General features: G+C 40.1%; 1 long non-coding RNA gene across 1 annotated transcript; it reads right to left on the reverse strand.

Annotated features, from left to right (window-relative positions):
• Nucleotides 1-4,464: 4,464 nt before the first annotated feature.
• Nucleotides 4,465-5,712, reverse strand: LOC122993178. Its single transcript, XR_006406355.1, has 3 exons — nucleotides 5,456-5,712; nucleotides 4,668-4,787; nucleotides 4,465-4,588 (listed from the first exon to the last, which is right to left on the reverse strand). It is a non-coding gene; the product is annotated as an uncharacterized LOC122993178 (long non-coding RNA).
• Nucleotides 5,713-6,804: the final 1,092 nt, after the last annotated feature.

Here is a 6,804-nt window from a genome sequence, read left to right on the forward strand (position 1 = left end):
AGAAGGAGAGGGAGAGGGGAGAGAGAGACACACAGAGAAACACAACAATAATAACAATAATAATAATAATAATGATAGAAATGTAACTAATAATAATTGCAGACATGGGCATCAAGCAGGACCATGGCAGCAAGGGGTCCGCAGCCACGGTCCATGGAAGCCCACAATCCATAACCAGGCGGTCCTCGACCATGATCCATAGAAACCTGCGAGACGAGAAAGCACAAAAACTCTGGGGAAGAAGCAAAGTTGTAAAACTTACCACAGTTTCTTTACAATCTCAGTTGCACGGGTTGAGATCACACAAATGACACATGGAAAAGAATTAAAAGAGTTTTAACATCCCCACTGGTCCACTCACAGCAGTTTTACAAAGCCATTTTTATCTAGGATATTAAACTTGCAGCATCTTTTGTGTGTTGGACAGATGGGCAAAATGAGCAAAGACCCTCCAGTGGGTCACCTTCTGTGACTGCAGAATTCACAAGCAAAGGTGATTTAAACCAGCTGAACTGGCATGCAAGTAATTATACAAGCATTATATGATGGATTGCAGCAGTAACATTCTCTCTGTCAGAGTCATCTTTGTTACATAGACTGTAAACATTGACTGTAAAATATAATAGACGTAGCCACCATGACTCATTGGTTTGTGGGCTCCCGTTTTGAAGCCTCGAGTTTGCCTTTTGACCGTTGCCATCTTGGATATTTGGACAAGAGGGTGGAGCTGGCTCTAATGTTAGCTGCTAGCTTGGTTAGCATGTTGTATTTACAGTCTATGGTTAACTATGATAATGCTGATGCTAATTTTTGCTAGCAAAAACAGACGTTAAAACCATTTAAAAAAATGTACCTACTGGAAAAAACTGAACATCTGACTCCTTAGAGGGTCTTTTAGTACAACCAAATGCTGAACAAGACTTTTAGACAACCAAAATATTACACACTGAAATAGCGATGCCTACGCCTATACTCTGTGAATCTGGGGTTACGCCATGGTTACATTACCTAAGCAATGTTGTCGCCGTGGTAGCGACTTGCTTCTGATGCCACACCCTAAATTATGCAAAACTTTAAGCCTTAATAAGATTTAAACTGGTGAGTAATATAAAAATGTACCCCCCATACAGTTGTCATGAACGGGGAAATTAACTATAGAGACCAAAACTGCTTTTTGCACCAGGCTGTAAACATGTTTATTTCTGCTGTAAAGTCGGGCATTTTAACGTGGGGGTCTATGGGGATTGACTCGCTTTTGGAGCCAGCCTCAAATGACTATATGAGGAACTCCAGTTTTTGGCACTTTGGTGTTGGCTTTATATTTCAGCCGCGGATGTTGCCGCTTGCATAAAACAGTTATGTCACAGCCACAATGAACTGTTTTGATTTATGATTTATACAGTTGTTCTGCCTGCACCAGCGCAGGCGAGTTATGGGCCTATTAAAAGTGTCGTCTGTCAAAAGCAAGGATGAAGGCTAAACCTCAGCACCTTTGCATGATGAATCAGTCTGGATGTCTGGCTCCCTGCTGCACACAGACCCTGTTCACACCAAAGTGATCTGATCTGATCAAAAGAATACTGCTCCAGACAGTCAGGGAGTTGTAGTGTTAATGCAAATGCATGAGTTAATGCAAGTCAACTTTATTTCTGTAATTGTTTATAAAATGCTGTTGCTTTAAGGTCTGCTATGTTCACATGATTGATTTTTATTTTCCGTCCTCTGAAATCTACTTTGTGCACCTTGCCTGCCAAAATTATTATTGTGTCTTGATGCCAAAAGCTCTTATTTACCAAATATAATCAAATCATGCAACAACTGTACAGCGGTCTCTAATCTGGACATTGGATGGGCCTGATTATGCTACAGTTGTCAGAGTCTGCTCTCCCCCTCACCTGTTGCTGTGGGAATTATCCAATCATTCAGTCTCACTCTCTGCTCTGCCACACCCCTCATTAGTTCAACCACCTTCACCTGCCGCTCCCACCTGCTCATCATCTGCAATCAAGCCTGTATATAAGCTGCCTCGGCCCACTCCCTTCTTGTCAGATTGTCTACGCCACTATGCTCAGTCATCTTGCTTTCTTCACTGGACTGCCTTCCTGGTTTCTGATCAGCTTGTCTTCGACCATCGCTCCTCGTCTCTGCCCCGGTAAACCCACCAGCCTTCTGTCCCTGACTCTGAGTTCTGCCTGCCTGTTCCCTGGTCTTTGTCTGCTGTGGGAGTGGAAGATCGGGGTTCAATTTCCGGTGGAGTCATACTCCTTAGAACTGTGTTTCTCCGACCATGCTTATATTGCCTTGACATCGTGTGAAATAAAGACTACTAAGTTTATACCAGTGTCATTTGTGCTGCTATTGGGTCCATCCTATACCCGTTACAACAGTAACTTAAAAAATAAAAAAATGTATTATCTGATTATTAAGTAATTACCTAAATACTAAGCATATTCAAATTATTACACATTCCAAATCTCAAACAACCTCTATTTTTGATGTTTTTGATTCAATGGACTCAATAATTATAACTGAATTATTTAGACTATTTAAAAACTAATCCAACTTTTCTTACACGTTGTATGTATTTATAAATTAGCTGCGTTTCCTCTAGACAGAACTCTCGCTCGCTGCTCTTTTGGCAGAAGTTTAATGTCTCATGTCTTAAGCTTCCATTCATCACTTTGAAAGTATGGGGGTGATTATGATTGAGAAACATGTTGCAGCTTAAATTTGTCCTTTTGGCTGAATAAAGAGGCTGATTTTAAAATTTAGGAAATCTGATTTTTTTTTTCTTGTATTCTGGTACATAATTTGAGAATATTTTACTTGATATCTGCAATACTGCTATAACAAGAGAAAACAACTGAATGACACAGATTTTTTTACCCCCAGATTTGCAGGACAGCTGATATGGTCACAGTTGGTTACAGACAGAACGGTGTCATCCAGGCAAACATTTTTAATGAGACAAACCAAGATGTGGTTGAGAAGTGACTGAATACAGCCTGTCTGTCGATGTGTAGCATATACTATAGGCTCTTGTAACATCTGTGTACATCTGTGTGTGCGTGTGCATGTGTGTAAATTATGTGTATCTGTGTGGTGCAGGGTTGAAGTCTTATTTTACAAGAAAAACTGCAGAGGAGATTCCAATTTTATGTTGTTTTTTTTTCCCTGCAGTTGACCAAAAAATCACCCAAAAATAAAATAAAATAAATATCAGCGGGTTACTTTGTAATTTGCATCTGCTGTTTTTTTTCTGTTCCAGGGAAAATGAGGCATCCACGGGAGACACAGTTGCTGACGATTTGACAAGTGTGACATTTACAAATAAATCTCTGGGGGCTGTGAGAAAGCACAGACACATTTTCTCTTCTGACAAACTCTGATGAAAGCCAAGGAGACACAATTGATCTTCTCCCGCTGCGTGTCTTGGCGTGTGTCGGCATCTGTTTTCTGTGTCAGCTTCCGTCTTGTCACTCCATGTCTTGTGTAATGCTCACCTTCAGGCTGGTGGACTGATCAGCGTCCATGTAAACTCTCGAAGTCTGGTCTGCCAAAGCAGCTGAGAACAAGGTCTTGATTGCTTGTGCGCTTTCCAGACCATGTTTCACCAGATGGCTCCCTCTCCATTATAACAGAGGCTCTCTCATCACTGTTCCAGAGCCTTTTCTGTCTATTATAATCACATGGATTAGATGCAGTAGAGTTTTCTATAAGCTTTTATGTTTTTTTTACATGCTCCACCTTTCAGATATAGTCAAAATCATACCTTTTTTAACATTTTAGTGTGCTATTACTACTCAGAGCAGTTATTTCCAATCAAAAGAAACTCATGGTTTTTTTGCAAAGTGAATGCAAAACAAACAAAAAAAACTTTGTGAAAAAAAGAGAAACAATTTCAATGCCAAAGGAGCACTGAAGCCCTCAAGGACTTGTTTCCTGAATGTATAGAGACTGTCCTTTAAAACAGACACTTGCTTGGCTGAGTGGTTGCTGTGCCTTCAAGCACACTTTTTACCCTGTAATTTCTTCAAAAAGCTTTTCTTTTTAGATGTGGAGTTGCGTGGCTCCCTGGCTGAGTTCACTGTAATAATGACAGCGGTGGGGAAAGTCTTAAAACAACTGGGAAATGATCACCAATGCATCAAATTCATCAATTCATAAAGTGAAAAAAAATTGGAATTATATATCAGGAGATGCAATTTCATCTCAGGCCTCCTGAAAGCATCATTTACACAGAGAAGGATGCATCCTTGAGGTGCATTGATTTTGTACCATATATGAAGTAAATGTCCCTCAAGCATCTGTGATCTTTCTGACCTGCAGCTGCATATTCACATTCACTGCAGTGATCAGAAAACTTATAACATTTCATTTTACATGTAAGAACAGAAGCACAACATTCTCCGCATCCCAAACACAAGATAGGGTTCATTACAGATATTTGTACTTTATTTAGACAGACTTCTTCTCCAGCAATCTGTCACGGCAGACAGCAACCGTACTGCCATCTCCCTCGCAGCGGGGACTACAGAGAAAGATGCGGTCATGGCCGTGTCCCCTTGTCTGCTGCCATCTGGAGACACTGTCAAATAGAGACTGACGTCAGTGATGAGAGTTAAATCTGTGGCCAAACAGCCATATTTAATTTTTTTTTATTGTACCGTGTGGGTTGGCCATGATGTCCGCCCGGATGTTCAGAGTTCATGTAGAGGAGCAACCTTAACCCAATCTGTCAGTTGCACAGTCTCCATGAGCTCAATGCTTTCACCTTTCCTGCCATGCTGTCAGTGCAGGGTACAAAATATGGCAGAACAAGCTCAGAGTACATGAAACATGCAGGTGGCCTTCTGTTTGTTGAATTTTCTTGTTTTTGTAGGTGTTAGTGTTACACACAGTGTGCAAACTGACTCATGAGGTGACATATTCTAGAAATTATTCATTCTGAAAGAATAAATGGAAAACACAATAGTGAGCCAGCTGGTCCTCAGTGGCTTTACTGGTTCAGGTGTTAACTGCCAAATGAACTTAGTTGAACAATACAAATTGACAATGTAAAACAATAACAACATAATATCAAAATCACAGTATTATATCAAAATCTCAATATTTCAAAATACAGTAATAGCCATGCATTCACTAGGTATTTCCATTTAAAACGTATGGGCCAACAGAATCACAATAAACTTAAAATAGGCTGTTATATAAAAGTAGGCAATTAAAAATGATGAATTGTATATAAGGGTATAGAAAGTGCTCATTCTATATCATTCTATTATCTACAATTCTTATCATTATCCCCTACATTAATGATATAATCGCTAACATTTATCATCTTTGGTTACATATGACTTATTACAACCTGTGAGCTGCCTGGTGGCCTTGGCACCTGTCAGGAGAAAGTGAATAAAAACAAAGAAAATACGAGCACTGCAAGTGGGCCAGTACTCACCAGTATGCAGGATACACTTCTAAGTTTTACTCTTTGGTGTACTGTGACTTTTTCTTGCGCACCGGCACTGGTAGCTGCTGGTAATCTTTTCTGCCCTCTCCATATCAGGTTCACTGGGTGATTCATAATGGCCCTAAATAAACTGCATAACCCAGGGGTCAGTATGTGACGCTCACCTTTTCTCTTTTGGCTGGTAACGTTACATTAACCTTACAATAATGTTGTCCTGGCTTCAAAAGGGGAACAAAGAGAACACAAGCAGAGTCAGACGAAGATACAACAGAGCTTCGAAAGTCAAGTCCTATCTAACCAGTACTAAATGCAGGCCGGGAGCATCAAGCTAACGTTAGTGCCACACACTGGCTCTATAAAGCCCTTCGCATTTTTTATGTTTTTCACCTTTTTCACATTTTTCGCAAATTTCGCAGCCACCATAGGGGGTACTCAGTTAGTTGCAATCTGCAACCTCACCGCTAGATAAATCTTACACACTGGTCCTTTAAGTAGGCTAACATCTTATTTCGCATGGGTATCATCACTACTGTCTTATAATATTTATTGTATGCAGAATCATCTTTTTCAGAGTAAGAATTAATATTGCTGTTTTGGCTAATGTTTTTGTTTACCTCTTATGTCTTTGGCAACTTGTCAACTTTGCTGATGTGTTTCATTATTCCAATAGGTGACAAGTGATACTGAATTAATTTACCATTTAATGTGATATCCTCAATGAATTCATCACCACATAGTTAACTCATTTTGTACCGCTGTCTCTTTCAGCCGCTGCCTGGCAAAGGCACGGACAGATGCTGATGAAACAGCAATCAAAGAACCTGACAATTCAGTTTAAGCCCAGAACATACTGGTGCCATTTCTGTAAGTATGAGAATTATTTATTAATATTTATTATGAATAACAGTGTTGTTTGTCCTCCCAAAAATGTCAAATATTCAATCAGATAATACAACCTAATTGTCTACTGTTTCTTTAGAATAGCCAATTACATTAATCTAACACAACAGTATATCTCTTGATATTCATTGCCAGCTGCATGGCCAACTACTCTCTAATTTTCTTTCTGTCTAACTCCTTCTATCTGGGTCTGTCTCTGTTGTGTGTGTCCACAGGGAACACGCAGTACCAGCTTGATAGTAAGAGACTACCACATGCTTCCTCTGATAGATGTGGAGTCACCTTGTTTTCATCGCCCCCCAGCGGAGTTCTCCATTGCAGGCCTGATGACTTCATTGCACCACACACCAAAGCTAGTGTAGATAGCCTGAGGGCCAACTGGACGCAGAGCTTGGTGATGCAGAGGTGCTTCGTTTGTGTGACACACTAAAAGTAAG

The sequence above is a fragment of the Thunnus albacares genome, chromosome 12 (genome assembly GCF_914725855.1).
Source record: "Thunnus albacares chromosome 12, fThuAlb1.1, whole genome shotgun sequence".
Taxonomy (NCBI): domain Eukaryota; kingdom Metazoa; phylum Chordata; class Actinopteri; order Scombriformes; family Scombridae; genus Thunnus; species Thunnus albacares.